Raw genomic sequence first — 14,379 nt, 5'->3', positions numbered from 1 at the left:
GATGATACCAGATATAAGAAACATTGTACAGAGGACAATGACACCTCAGCCCCCTTCAAAGTAGATACCTTGGGATCTCATACAACTGTCCCAATTGCCTGGCCTATTCCATTTTCCTAGATCTCATCGATAGTCTGAAATCTCTTTAGTTTGAGAATAAGCCAGAAGTTGCAGGGTACCAAACCTGGGCTGAAGGGGACTGAGTTACCTGGGTGATTTGAAGTTTCACCAAAAAGCTGCATGGACCATCATGCACGAGTGGGCACATTGTCATGATGAAGCTGTCAATTGCCAGTTTCCCATAGCTGTGGCCTTCTGAATCATCCCAATACTTTCCACGGAGGAACATTTAAGCTTAATGCAAAATTTCATGCAGGTTTGTTCCTCTGCTCATCTAGTCATTTTGATTGTGATGGCTACATAGTACACATGCTCACTCAATGGTGTCTACTGCCCCCACCGACTAGTATAGTGAAGTTGTCATTGTTCACACATGTGCAATCCAGCCCACTGTTTTTGGCTGCCAGGTTACATCAGTGTTACACTGAATGTTCTCATATTAACAATGGCTGAAACTTTTCTTGACAGATTTTGTACATGGACAACAGAGAAGGCCACCACTTTCTGCAAGCCAGGAAGAGAGTTATCACAAAAAACAACAAAACAAAACAAAACAAAACAGCTTTGCCCTGGTCAGCGTGGCTTAGTTGGCTGGGCCCTCATCCTGCAAGGCAAAATGTCACTGGTTTGATTCCTGGTCAGGGTAAATGCCTGTGTTGCAGGATTAGTCCTCCATCAGGGTACATGGAGAGGCAATTGATTGTTTCTTCCCCTCTCTTTCTTCCTCCAGTCCTGTCTCTCTAAAATAAATAAATATATATATTTTAAAACAGCCAGCAATTTGATCTAGCACTTCCATTTCTGAAGAAGTGAAATATAAATTTCTGCTGTTTAAGCCACACTGTCTTGAATATTAATAGACTAATATACTAAAAAACCCTAAATATATTGCAAAAACCCCAAAATATGTTGTAGTATCAAGCAAATAATGCTTGATACTATCCTTTTATTTATTAATTTTATGAATAATTACATGATATTTTAATAACATTTATTGAGAGTGATATTATTAATCTAGTATTTTTAAATTCTGATTATTTATATGTATATTTATTTAAGGTATTTTACTCCACTTTGTCCACTATTTAGAAAATAAAAAACCAAACATGTCATTAATATGACATGAAATCATGTTTAACTTTTGAGTGGTTTATCAAGACTTTCTTGCTGGAATGTGTGTGACTAAAGGTGTGCCTAATTTAGATCAGTGCATCTGGATTGTGGTTGATATCTATGGCCACAGAATCAAAAGAATATGGTGGCTCATGCAGCGATGAAATTAATTATATAAACATCATTAAGTCACAGCATTTTTGACTTGCAAATCAACTAAGAAAACATACAATTTGATCAATAAATTTTAATATTCGGGGAAATGTAGTAAGGGATATATAGAGAGCAGAAATAGAGAGCATATGAATCAACATTAAATGAAGACTGTGGGTAAGGGAAGAATTGACTTCAAGGGGCCAGGAGGGAAGTTTTTGGACTAATACAAATGTTCTATACATTTATTTGGTGTTATAGGGATGTGTATGTTTATGACCTCACCAAGTACATTTACAGTGAGTTTGTATTAATGTATGCAAATTGTATCTCAATATACTGACTTCAAAAATTATTTGAAGATTGTAGTCAAATTCTTATGACAAACATTGTCCTCTTCAGACATAATAGATTCTGGTCAAGGATCCCCAACTGATGCTGTTGAGAACTAGTTACCTCATTTTACAGAGGAAACAGGGGGCAGGGGGAAAAAATGGGTGATTTTAGTCATATAGCCAAAAGATAACCAAGACAAGGATGATTCTCCAGACTCCAGTTTATTGGTTTTCTTATAGTAATAACAAATTGAATTCACTGGCCTCTAAGTCTATACTTAGAGTAATTTTTGAGCACTATAATAATAAAATTTTTCACTATCTACTTGTGAAAAACTAATTAATCTGAAACTATTATCATTTTTTAAAATCTATTATTTATTTTTTAATTTATTTTATAGGAATCCATGGTATGTATGTGTGTATATATATGTGTGTGTATATATATATATATATGTGTGTGTGTGTGTGTATGTGTATATATACATATATATAAACACATTCTCATTTCTATTCAGTTGTAAAGTTCCAAATATTAATTTTTGCATTACATTCATTAAACATGGTTAAGAGCCAGGTACTGTATATAACCTTCATTTACTTTTTACAATAATTCTATGAGATAGGCACCATTATAATCCCTCTTCTTATTCTCTTCACTTTAAGCTATTCATATGTCATACAAACTTCTGAGTAACACAAAAATGGTTACATGGAAAGAGATATCATATTTTTTAACAAAAATGTTCAACATCATAAATATATAGTATTCCTTAAAAAGTATAAATTTAATGCATTCTTCCCCCCAAAAACTAATAAATTTTGTTGGAGGGTCAGGAACTAACACAAATGGATTCTTCATGTGAAAAAGCAAAGAAGCAAGATAGTCAGGAGGATTTTTAAAATATATATTTATTTTTTATTATTTTAAATATATATTTTATTGATTATGTTAAAATTATTCCATTTCCCCCCTTTATTTCCCTCTGCCCTGCAACCCCTACGAGCATTCCCTCCCTTAGTTCATGTCTATGCATCATGCATATAAGTTCTTTAGTTTCTACATTTCCCATACTGTTCTTATCCTCCCCCTGTCTATTTTCTACCTACCATTTATGCTACTTATTCTCTGTACCTTTTTCTCCTCTTTCCCCCTCCCACTCCCCTGTTCATAACCCTCCATGTGATCTCCATTTCTGTGGTTCTGTTCAGGTTCTAGTTGTTTGCTTAGTTTGCTTTTGTTTTTGTTTTAAGTGTGGTTGTTAATAATTGTGAGTTTGCTGTCACTTTACTGTTCAAATTTTTATTTCTTTTTTGTAAATAAATCTCTTTAACATTTCATATAATAAGGGCTTGGTGAGGATGAACTCCTTGAACTTGACCTTATCTGGGAAGCACTTTATCTGCCCTTCCATTCTAAATGATAACTTTGCTGAATAGAGTAATCTTGGATGTATGTCCTTGTCTCTCAGCACTGCAAATACTTCTTTCCAGCCCCTTCTTGCCTACAAGGGTTCTTTTAAGAAATCAGCTGACAGTCTTATGGGAACTCTGTTTTAAGTAACCGTCTCCTTTTCTCTCGCTGCCTTTAAGATTATCTCCTATACTTCAATCTTGGTAACATAATTATGATGTGACTTTTTATGTGCTTCCTTGGGTCCAACATGTTGGGGCCTCTCTGAGCTTCCTGGACTTCCTAGAAGTCTATTTCCTTTGCCAAATTGAGGAAGTTCTCCTTCATTATTTTTTCAAATAAGTGCTCAATTTCTTGCTCTTCTTCTTCTCCTCCTTTTGCCACCCCTATCATTCAGATATTAAAACATTTCAAGTTGTTCCAGAGATTCCTAAGCCTCTCCTCATTTTCTTGAATTCTTGGTTCTTCATTCTGTTCTCGTTGAATGTTTATTTCTTCCTTCTAGTCCAAACTGTTGATTTGAGTCCTGGTTTCCTCCCCTTCACTGTTGGTTTTGATGTTGGCTATACATTTTCCTTTATTTCACTTTTCATAGCCTTCACTTCTTCCTCTATTTTGGGACCATACTTAACCATTTCTATGATCATCCTGATTACCAATGTTTTGAGCTCTGCATCTGATAGGCTGGCTATCTCTTCATCACTTAGTTGTATTTTTTCTTGAGCTTTGATCTGTTCTTTCATTTGGGCCATATTTTTTGTCTCAGCACACCTACTGTGTATTAAGGAGCAGAGCCTTAGGTATTCACCAGGGTTGGGCAACTCTCTTGGATGGCTTGTGGTGCTGCATGTGGGACAGGGATCTGAGAGGGGACAATGAGGCCTGCTCAGCTCTCTGTGGGCTTCCAGTCTCTTCTGCTGCTGCCCACAAGCAAATTGGGCCCTTCTGAGTCTGATTCCCGTGTAAGCGGTTTTGTGTACATTCAAGTACGCTTGGAGAGACTTTTATATATTCTAGGAGAGGTTGTGGATCTCTCCAATGAACTTTCCTGTGAGGCTGGGAGTTTCTCCCCCTGTGACAACCCCCACAGGTTTTTTTCAGTGAGAGGGTTTGAGACTTTATTTCCCTGTGCTGGAACTCTGGGTTGCAGCAGTTGGTCTTGCTCCACAGTTGTTTCTCCTGGTCTATCCGCACACAAATGTGGGACTACCTGGCATGCCAGCTGCTGCTGTTGCTGAGAGTCCTGTGCTCTCAGCCGCCCGTCTCCACCCCTCCTATGGGTCTGAATGAATGTTTCTTCTTTAACTCTTGGTTGTTGGACTTCCATATAGTTCAACTTTCTGTTAGTTCTGGTTGGTTTTTGTTTTTAAATTTGTTGTTGTCCTTTTTTTGCTTGTGCGAGGAGGCACCGTGTATCAACCTACTCCCCCATCTTGGCCAGAAGTCTGAAATGTCAAAATAATTTAATGCTTTTGGAAACACTATGCTGGCTTTGCCAGAAGAGAAAATACCCTCAAAATCTATTTTTAGAATGCTTTGCCTAAAGTAAATTGATTTAGATAAGATTGTTAAATAGAGAGGAGACGTGATATATGAAATGGTTATTGATTAATGTGGATTAGTTTGAGAAAAACACAAAATAATAAATTATAAACAGCATCACTGTTTGAAATTTGTACAAATATAATTTAAAAATATGGATATTGAGAAGTCCAAGAATATCTGAATTCCATGACGATGCAACCAATAAGACAGTGGAATATTTTACATCAGTTTAACTGCCATTTGTATTTAAGATTATTAAATTATAAACAAGTTAATTATGTCAACAGAGTGAAAGGCTTGTTCAAATGTGGGTCCCTATTGTTCAACTCTACCTTGTGAGGATCAGGTGTCTATAGTTCACCTTGGCCACCACTAGATGGCACTCTGACACCCACGGGAGCACAAACCAGCCAACTGCTTTTCTTGGTTTCTGGAATTCCAAAATATCAACCACCTTCCTAAACAAATTACACTTTCCCCCATGTTTGGCAAAATGTATCCATAAAAATAGCTAATGATTTCAAGTTCTTTGAATCCTCTTTCCAAAGTTCTTTTTAATTTTCCCTATGGCACTTACGGAACACTCTCTAATGCTGGTACTTAGCTTTAATTGGGGATAAATTCTGGCCACATTCTTAAATATTAAGTAGTTTCCAATTTTTTTAAGTCTCTCAAGTGGACCATGGCTTCTACCAAATTTGTTACACAGTAATTAATTTTTAATGATATCAGCAATAGAAAAAATATTGCAGCAAATTTCTAGGGACAATTCCAACTATGTGCATGTCCAAGTCAAAATCCAGCACTGATGTTCTGGCCCATTCCTGTAAATCCTTTCTGAAATTCTCTAAGTAGAATATTCCTAATGGCAAATAACCTATTTTTATTTATTTTATTACTATGAACACTAATCTCTCTGAATTTTATGATTCCAAACTGTGTTGATACAAAATATCTCTCAACAACCTATTGCATCAAGATAACTACATTTTTCAGTTAATTAAATAGCAATTTAAATGTTACCACTTATACTCCTTAAAGGTATAATGTTAAAAAAATCTTGTCTCTTTGATCCTTCTCCAAATCTTTTAAAATTCAATTATGTAAATCAAAATGTGGGAAATTCTGTTACCTTCTAAAATCCATGACATCTCCATTCATCTGAGGGTATGTGGGACATAAATCAGCCTGGAGTTTATAAACTGTGCTTTGTACATTCTTTTATATTATAGTTGAACTTGCCTTTAAAATATGAAAAGAATAATTTATTTACCACAATATGATGAAAATAAACAAAATCTACAAAAGCTGAGATATGAAGTGTTTTATACTAAATTAAAAAAAAACACTTATTTAGTAATAAGAACTTCTGTGTTTCTAAAAAATAAAACATAGGCAAAGACCAAAAATACCATGTGCTCTACAGTGTTTCTCGTGAGTGGGTTAACAGAGAAATTATTTCCACAAGAAAAAATTTCAGACTGTGCTTATTAAAGATGACTAAATGTTTGGTATTCCAAATGCAAAATAGCCCCAAAAGTATTCCAAGTAAACATTTCAATTGGAAAAAGACTGAATTGACATGTTTGTCACTTAGCAAATTGTTCAAATCAAATTTCTGCTTTGGTATATATGGATTATCTCAACAGTATTTCAATGACATAACAATTGCATTTTAATTGAAAAGGAATGAGCCCTGGCTAGTGTAGCTCAGTGGATTGAGCACGGGCCTGTGAAGCAAAGGGCTGCTGGTTCGATTCCCAGTCAGGGTACATGCCTGGGTTGTGGGTCAGGTCCTCAGTTGGGAGCCCATGAGAGGCAACCACACATTGATGTTTCTCTTCCACTCTTTCTCCTTCCCTTCCCCTCTCTCTAAAAATAAATAAATAAAATATTTTAAAAAAGAAAAGGAATGAGCAATATGGCTTCATTCTTGATTCTTACAATGGTAGGACAGGACTTTTCTTTGGGATTAGTACATTTATATATCTCAATAAACTGTCTCTAAATGTACTGAATTAGAGAAAATTCTTTACATTAAATTGGTGAGTTTAGATGTGCCTATCTCTCTACCTTAGTTTAGCAGAGATTAATTCTTTAATTTTATTCAGGGAAAGTATTTTTTACTTACATTTTGTTTTTGGCTTTGTTTTATTACTTTTCAATAAAGAAGAATCTGAAAGTAACTCTCCATAGATCACTATAGATGAAGCACATCAGAATGGAGGAATCACTAACACCCTACTGGGACATTTCACAAGTGTGGTAGGCAAGACAGCACTAAAGGTGACATGCATGAGCCATGGTAGCCTGAAGACATCTGACACATTGACAGAGTGGTAACTGGGTAAGTAAGAGGAGCATTTTCCTTTTTCCAGTAATCATTATGCTTACCCTATTTCATTTTTTAAAAAAATAAGCAGTGTTTATAAGAGAAAGACAAAACTGAGAAAAAATGACAATGACTTATCTAATTTACTGTCTCATGGTTTTTGACAATTGTGTACTGAATTCTTTTCTGTACACCTAGACTGGGGAAAATGAGTTTGGGAATCATTTAAGAATATTTTATCTTTCTCAATAGTGGATTAATAAAAATCTTAGTCCGTGAATATATCAATGTACATAAACAAGTCATTTTATAAGGCAAATTCTGCTGTTATCAGATGTTCAACTGACATGAAAACAATAGAATTTTATAAACAGCTTTAAAATATTTGGAGTATTTGGCTGGAGGCTCATAGTGGCCATGGCAGGTGTGCGGTAGCTGGCGGCTGCTCAGCGCTGGCTGACAAGCCCAGGCCACAGCAGGTGGTGAGCCATGTCCTTTTCACTCTCCTGACCTGGTTGGGACCTCCCTCTTCTTACCCTCCACTCTTAGGGGTCCAGCATGCATCACGCCACAGCTCCACATTCTGTGCCTGCCCTGCACCAGTCTGTGAGGCAGAGCTCAACCTGTGAGCTCGTTACCAAGACCTGCATAGACTGGGAAACAACCTCCTGGGAAACAACCCCACAAGGCCTGTCATCTTCTGAACCCAATGGCCATCCATACCAACAATGAGGTCAGTCTGCATTATGCTGAGGTCTATGGCTTCACCTGTAACTCTACACTGGCCCAGTACACAGGCTTACTGCACCCAGAGATTTTCAGTGCTGTCTATGACATCCTGACTGAGCACCACAAATACCTAGGGGGTATTTGGAAGTATGACTACAACCAGTGCTTTGCCATCTGTGGCCTCCCCTATGATATTCGAAGAGCCTACTTATGAAAATTGATGCCTTCCATTATATGTAACTGGGAACAGCCTACAGGGGCCTGCAACCTGTGCCAGATGAGGGAGTGACCTACTTATATGAGGAAATCCAGCACATCCCATTGTACCAAATGAGTGGTTTCTGTGGCCAGCATTCCACCATCAAGCAGTTCAGGGACATCTTGTTGCCAGAGATCTTGTTGCACTGCTCTCCTGCATGGTGGATTTCTTAGGCCTGGAGTTTGACCAAGCACATCTCTACAAGAACGCAATGGATTACAATCAAGACGTTTATATGAAGAGCTTTACAGACCACTGGATGGATTGGTACATGGAGAAGTACATCCTGAGAGGGGATGAGACATATGCTGTCCTGAGCAGCCTGGTCCATGGGAAACAGCTGTTCCTCATTACTAACAATCGTTTGTTAGGAAAAGTTTTATGGAAAAGAGGATGGAGTACATAGTGGGTCCCAACTGGTGCTGGCTCTTTGATGAGGTCATTGTCCAGGCGGATAAGCCCAGTTTCTTCACCGAGCTCATTTAAGCCTTTCAGAAAACTTGATGAGAAGGGCTTGCTTCATTGGGATCAGCCGCCTGGAAAAGGACAAGATCTATTAGCAGGGAAACCTGTTTGATTTCCTGCATCTGACAGACTGGCACAGCCAGCTTGTACTCTACTTTGGAGACCACCTCTACAGTGGCCCGGTGGATCTCATGCTGCCGCAGAGCTGGCGCACGGGTGCCACCGTCCCCAAGCTGAAGTGTGATGATATGCTGAACATCACCAACAGGAGCAGTACTCACATTGCTGGCAGAGCAGCGGGAGCTCACCTGGCTGCTGGACCACATGCACACCTACCAGGATGCTGAGTCCTGCCTCGGGGAAAGTGCTGGCTGCCTGGATGAGGAAAGGCAGGAGTTGAGGTGCATCACAAGGCCCTCTTCAGCACTAAGTGTGGGAACATCTTCTGCACCTTCCACAACCCTACCTACTTCTTGAGGCACCTCTTGTGACCTGTACATGGCCTCCTTCAGCTGCCTGCTCAACTACCAACTGTGTTTCACCTTCCACCCTGTGCCACACATCGTGGTAGCAGTAGGTGCTACTCTGGGTGGACCAGTCCTGCACTGACTACAGGAAGACATCCTTCCCCAGAGACATGGCCCACATCTGCTGAGAGCACCTTTACTTTCCAGAAGAGGCCCCAGTCCCTCCTGTTCTACCCATTGTAGAGATGAGCAATAAAGTGGTTTCACACCAAAAAATTAAATAAACAAATAAATAATAAAATAAAATATTTAAAATATTTTGCTTTATGTTCTCTAGAAAATTTGTATTTATACATTGTTTAGGTTATCTACTGTGGAATTAGGGAAGAATATGAGCATATTAGAGTTCTCATATACTCTTTGACCATAAAGTTATTTTTACAAAATAATTTCCAGAAGACTATTGAATACATTTAATAAGCAACCCTTGATTTTTAAATAACTATGCTTTGTGTTTAAAAAATAAAGAAAAGTGCTTTTAGCCAAGATGGAGGCATAAGTAGATACCCTTTGCCTCCTCCCACAACCAGAAGAAAGACAACAACACATTTTAAAACAAAAAAATAACCAGAACTACCAGAAAATCAAATTCTATGGAAGTCTGAGAAACAGGAGTTAAAGAAGAAACATTCATCCAGACTGATAGGAGGGGTGGAGATGTCAGCTGGGGTGGAGAGGACTCACAGCAAGAAAGCTGGAGGACTGAGGGAGGCAAGGTGGTGACTAGCAGAGCAGGCAGTCCCACCTTTGCATGCAGATAAACCTTCAGGAACAGCTGGGGAGGAGCACAGACTAGGCAATCTAGAGTTCCAATGTGGGGAAATAGAGCCTCAAAACCTCTGACAGAAAAATATCTGTGGGGGTTGCGGTGGCAGGAGAACCTCCCAGCCTCACAAAGAGTTTGTTGGAGAGGTTCACAGAATCCTAGAAAATACACAATCTCACCCACCTGAGAGTCAACCCCAGAAGGGCCCAATTTGCTTGTGGACAGCAGTGGAGAGACTGGAAGCCTACGGAGAGCTGAGCAGGCCTCATTGTCCCCTCTCAGATCCCTGTCCCACATGCAGCACCACAAGCCATCCAAGAGAGTTGCCCAACCCTGGTGAATACCTAAGGCTCTGCTCCTTAATACACAGTGGGTGTGCTGAGACAAAAAATATGGCCCAAATGAAAGAACAGATCAAAGCTCAAGAAAAAATACAACTAAGTGATGAAGAGATAGCCAGCCTATCAGATGCAGAGCTCAAAACATTGGTAATCAGGATGATCATAGAAATGGTTAAGTATGGTCCCAAAATAGAGGAAGAAGTGAAGGCTATGAAAAGTGAAATAAAGGAAAATGTATAGCAAACATCGAAACCAACAGTGAAGGGGAGGAAACCAGGACTCAAATCAACAGTTTGGACTAGAAGGAAGAAATAAACATTCAACGAGAACAGAATGAAGAACCAAGAATTCAAGAAAACGAGGAGAGGCTTAGGAATCTCTGGAACAACTTGAAATGTTTTAATATCTGAATGATAGGGGTGGCAAAAGGAGGAGAAGAAGAAGAGCAAGAAGTTGAGCACTTATTTGAAAAAATAATGAAGGAGAACTTCCTCAATCTGGCAAAGGAAATAGACTTCTAGGAAGTCCAGGAAGCTCAGAGAGGCCCCAACATGTTGGACCCAAGGAAGCACATAAAAAGGCACATCATAACCCAAGATTGAAGACAAGGAAAGAATCTTAAAAGCAGCAAGAGAAAAGGAGGCAGTTACCTACAAGGCAGTTCCCATAAGATAGGGGTGTTAAATGCGTTTGCACCAGGGGCAACATCAGCCTCGTGGTTGCCTTTAAATGGCTGAATGTAATTTAAGACTGTAAGAATGTAACTACTCCTTAACTAGGGGCAAGGAACTCAGCACTGCCATCTGGTAGAAGCAATGTGTCAGGCTGTATAAAACAATGTGGAGGACTGGATTCAGGACATGGACCTTGTGTTTGCCACCCGTATCATAAAACTATTAGCTGATTTCTTTCTTTTTTTTCTTTTTTTTAAAAAAATATATTTTATTGATTATACCATTACAGTTGTTCTATTCCCCCCTTCACTCCCTTCCACCCTGTACACCCCTCCCCAACCATAACCCCCTTTCGTTCATGTCCATGTGTCACAAGTTCTTTAGATTCTGTATTTCCCATAGTAATCCTGCCCTCCTCCCCCCGTCTATTTTCTATCCACCACCTATGCTACTTATTCTATGTACCTTCTCCTCCCTTCTCCTCCTCCCACTGCCCTGTTGCTAACCCTACATGTGTTCTTCATTTCTATGGATCTGCTCCTGATCTACTTGTCCTCTTGGTTTGCTTTTGTTTTAGGTGTGGTTGTTAATAACTGTGAGTTTGCTGTCCTTTCACTGTTCATATTTTTTATCTTCTTTTTCTTAGATAAGTCCATTTAACATTTCATATAATAAGGGCTTGGTGATGATGAACTCCTTGAATTTGATCTTATCTGAGAAGCACTTTATCTGTCCTTCCATTCTAAATGAAAGCTTTGCTGGATAGAGCAATCTTGGATGTAGGTCTTTGGATTTCATGACTTGGCATACTTCTTTCCAGCTCCTTCTTGTCTGTAAGGTGTCTTTTTAGAAACCCACTGACAGTCTGATGGGAACTCCTTTGTAGGAGACTGTCCCCTTATCTCTTGCTGCTTCTAGGATTCTCTCCCTCATTTTAGTCTTGGCTAATGTAATTATGATGTGCCTTGGTGTGTTCCTTCTTGGGTCCAACTTCTTTGGGACTCTCTGAGCTTCCTGGATTTCCTGGATGTCTATTTCCTTTGCCAGACTGGGGAAGTTCTCCTTTATTATTTTTTCAAGTAAGTTTTCCACTCATGGCTGTTCCTCTTCCCCTTCTGGTACCCCTATAATTTGGATGTTGGAACGTTTAAAGATGTCCTGGAGGTTCCTAAGCCTCTCCTCATTTTGTTGAATTCTCGTTTCTTCCTTCTTTTCTGTTTGGTTGTTTCTTTCTCCCTTTTGGTCCACTCCCTTGATTTGAGTCCCAGTTTCTTTTCCATCACTATTGGTTTCCTGTGCATTTCCCTTTATTTCAATTAGTTTAGCCTTCATGTGTTCCTCTAATTTGTGACTAAAATCAACCAATTCTGTGAGCATCCTGATCAGCAGTATTTTGAACTGTGCATCTGAGAGGTTCGCTATTTCTTGGTCACTTAGAATTATAGTCTCTGGGACTTTGAGTTCTTCTGGAGCTATATTTTGGTCTGTTCACACCTGTTATGCATGAGGAGTGGAGCCCTAGGTGTTCACCAGGGCGGGGCCACTCAGTCCCTGGGTTGTGACACTGTATGTGGGGGCGGGGTCAAAGGGGAGCAATGACAGTCCCCTCTGCTGCCTCCTGCCGCCCAACCCACGGGGTCCCTCCCACTGCTTGCGAATGTATGACCCTGGTCATCCTGATGCCTTGGGCCCTCATTGGGTCCACCGATGGAGCCTTCGCGATCTATCTCACTGCTCACTCCTCTGCTGGTTTATCTGCGGGCGAATGTGTGACCAAGGTCAGCCTGCCGCCCTACACCCTCACTGCTACCCCGGCTGCCTGGGCGCCTGGGGTCTGGGGATCCTTCCTGCCCAACCCTGCTCCGCAGCTGTCTCCGCCCCTCTTACTGGTTCGTTTGAAGGGTTAGTTGTTGTCGGACTTCCGTATAGTTCAAATTTCTGTTCCTTAGCTGTGTCTTTGTTTACTAAACCTTTGTTGTATTCAAACTTGGTTGTGGGAGAAGGCACAGTGTTTCCACCTAGGCCTCCATCTTGGCAGAAGTTATTAGCTGATTTCTTAAAAGAACGCTTGCAGGCAAGAAGGGGCTGGAAAGAAGTATTTGCAGTTATGAAAGACAAAGACCTACATCCAAGATTGCTCTATCCAGCAAAGCTATCATTTAGAATGGAAGGACAGATAAAGTGCTTTCCAGATAAGGTCAAGTTAAAAGAGTTCAGCATCACCAAGACCTTAATATATGAAAATTTAAAGGGACTTATTTAAGAAAAAGAAGATGATAAAAATACAAATAGTAAAATGAAAACAAACTCACAACTATCAACAACTGAACCTGAAAAAAAAAACTAAGCAAACAATTAGAGCAGGAGCAGATTTACAGAAATAGAAATTTTTGTGGAGGGTTATCAGTGGGAGCAGAGAGAATGGGGGAAAAGGTGCAGGGAATAAGAATCATGAATGATAGGTAGAAATGGGCAGGGGTAGGTTAAGAATAGTATGGGAAATGTAGAAGCCAAAGAACTTTTATATGTATGACCCATGGACAAGAACTAAGGTGATGGAATTATGGTGGGAGAGGGTGTACAGGGTGGAAGTGAATAAAGGGGAGAAAAATGAGATAACTGTAGTAGCATAGTCAATAAAATATATTTTTTAAAAAGAAAAATAAATAAAAAGTAAAGAAAATAACCATGCAATGCCATAGTGTGCGCAAAAAAAAAAAAGAGAGAGAGAGAGAGAGAAGAAAGAAGGAAGAAAAGAAAAGAAAAGAGATATGCATAGTTTAAATAGAGGCAATATCAGGTTCTGAAATATATTTTTGTTTTCTTTATGAGAGGAGAATGAAGTTTTTTCTTTAATAGAGTATGTATCCCAAGATAATTTCAAAGTATTTTTACTTAGAAAATTGTGCTGCTGTTACATAAAAATTTTTAAAGCTTGCCAAAGCTTTGGAAGAAATGATGAAAATTACTATTGCATGACCTTCAGGTTTTCTTTGTTTTACAAAGGGATAGGAGAGCATTTTTGTCATTTTTTTTCAGCTCTGGTCTTTTATCATGAATATCAAAGCATGCAATTATACCGTTTCATATCCTACCATGTTCTGCCTGTTTTCCTATTTATGGTGGTGGTGTTTTCTCTCTTTTTCACAATATTTTATTTTGTTTATTGAAACTTTAAAAATTTTTTCATAATTTGCTGAATGAAATAGATTGTTAACATAATGATAGTAGACTAAACATTATTTTAGAAATAATAATTATCTTTTTATCAAAGACAACATTAGATACAGAGAAAAATACTCTACTAGGCTGTCATGTGCACCATATTAATAGCAGGGAGATTTGCCCCAAGGGTGGGAATTTATAATTAATGTTTATTATGAAAACTAGGCTTGTCTAACCCCATGCCTTCTTGAATTTTTCTATTTTCACCTTACTTCTCATATTAACTCTGTCTTCTATCTCAATTTTTATCCCTAGACCTATGGTTCCTAAATGTTTATTTACTATACATATCTTAAATTAGAATTATGCTAAAGAAATTAATGTGATGAATTAGGAATAATTTTCTATTTAATTCCAGAAGCTATACATTAAAATAGTATG

At 38.8% G+C, this 14,379-nt stretch overlaps 1 pseudogene; it reads left to right on the top strand.

The window, feature by feature from the left end:
- The first annotated feature begins 4,010 nt into the window (after positions 1 to 4,010).
- Positions 4,011 to 9,074, top strand: LOC119002852 (5'-nucleotidase domain-containing protein 2-like; annotated as a pseudogene).
- The last annotated feature ends 5,305 nt before the right edge of the window (positions 9,075 to 14,379 follow it).

This window comes from Sturnira hondurensis, unplaced genomic scaffold (assembly GCF_014824575.4).
Source record: "Sturnira hondurensis isolate 20B ecotype Veracruz unplaced genomic scaffold, ASM1482457v3 Scaffold0018292, whole genome shotgun sequence".
Lineage (NCBI taxonomy): Eukaryota > Metazoa > Chordata > Mammalia > Chiroptera > Phyllostomidae > Sturnira > Sturnira hondurensis.
Note: the sequence above shows the minus strand (reverse complement) of the source record. Positions and strands in the feature narration are given on the sequence as shown.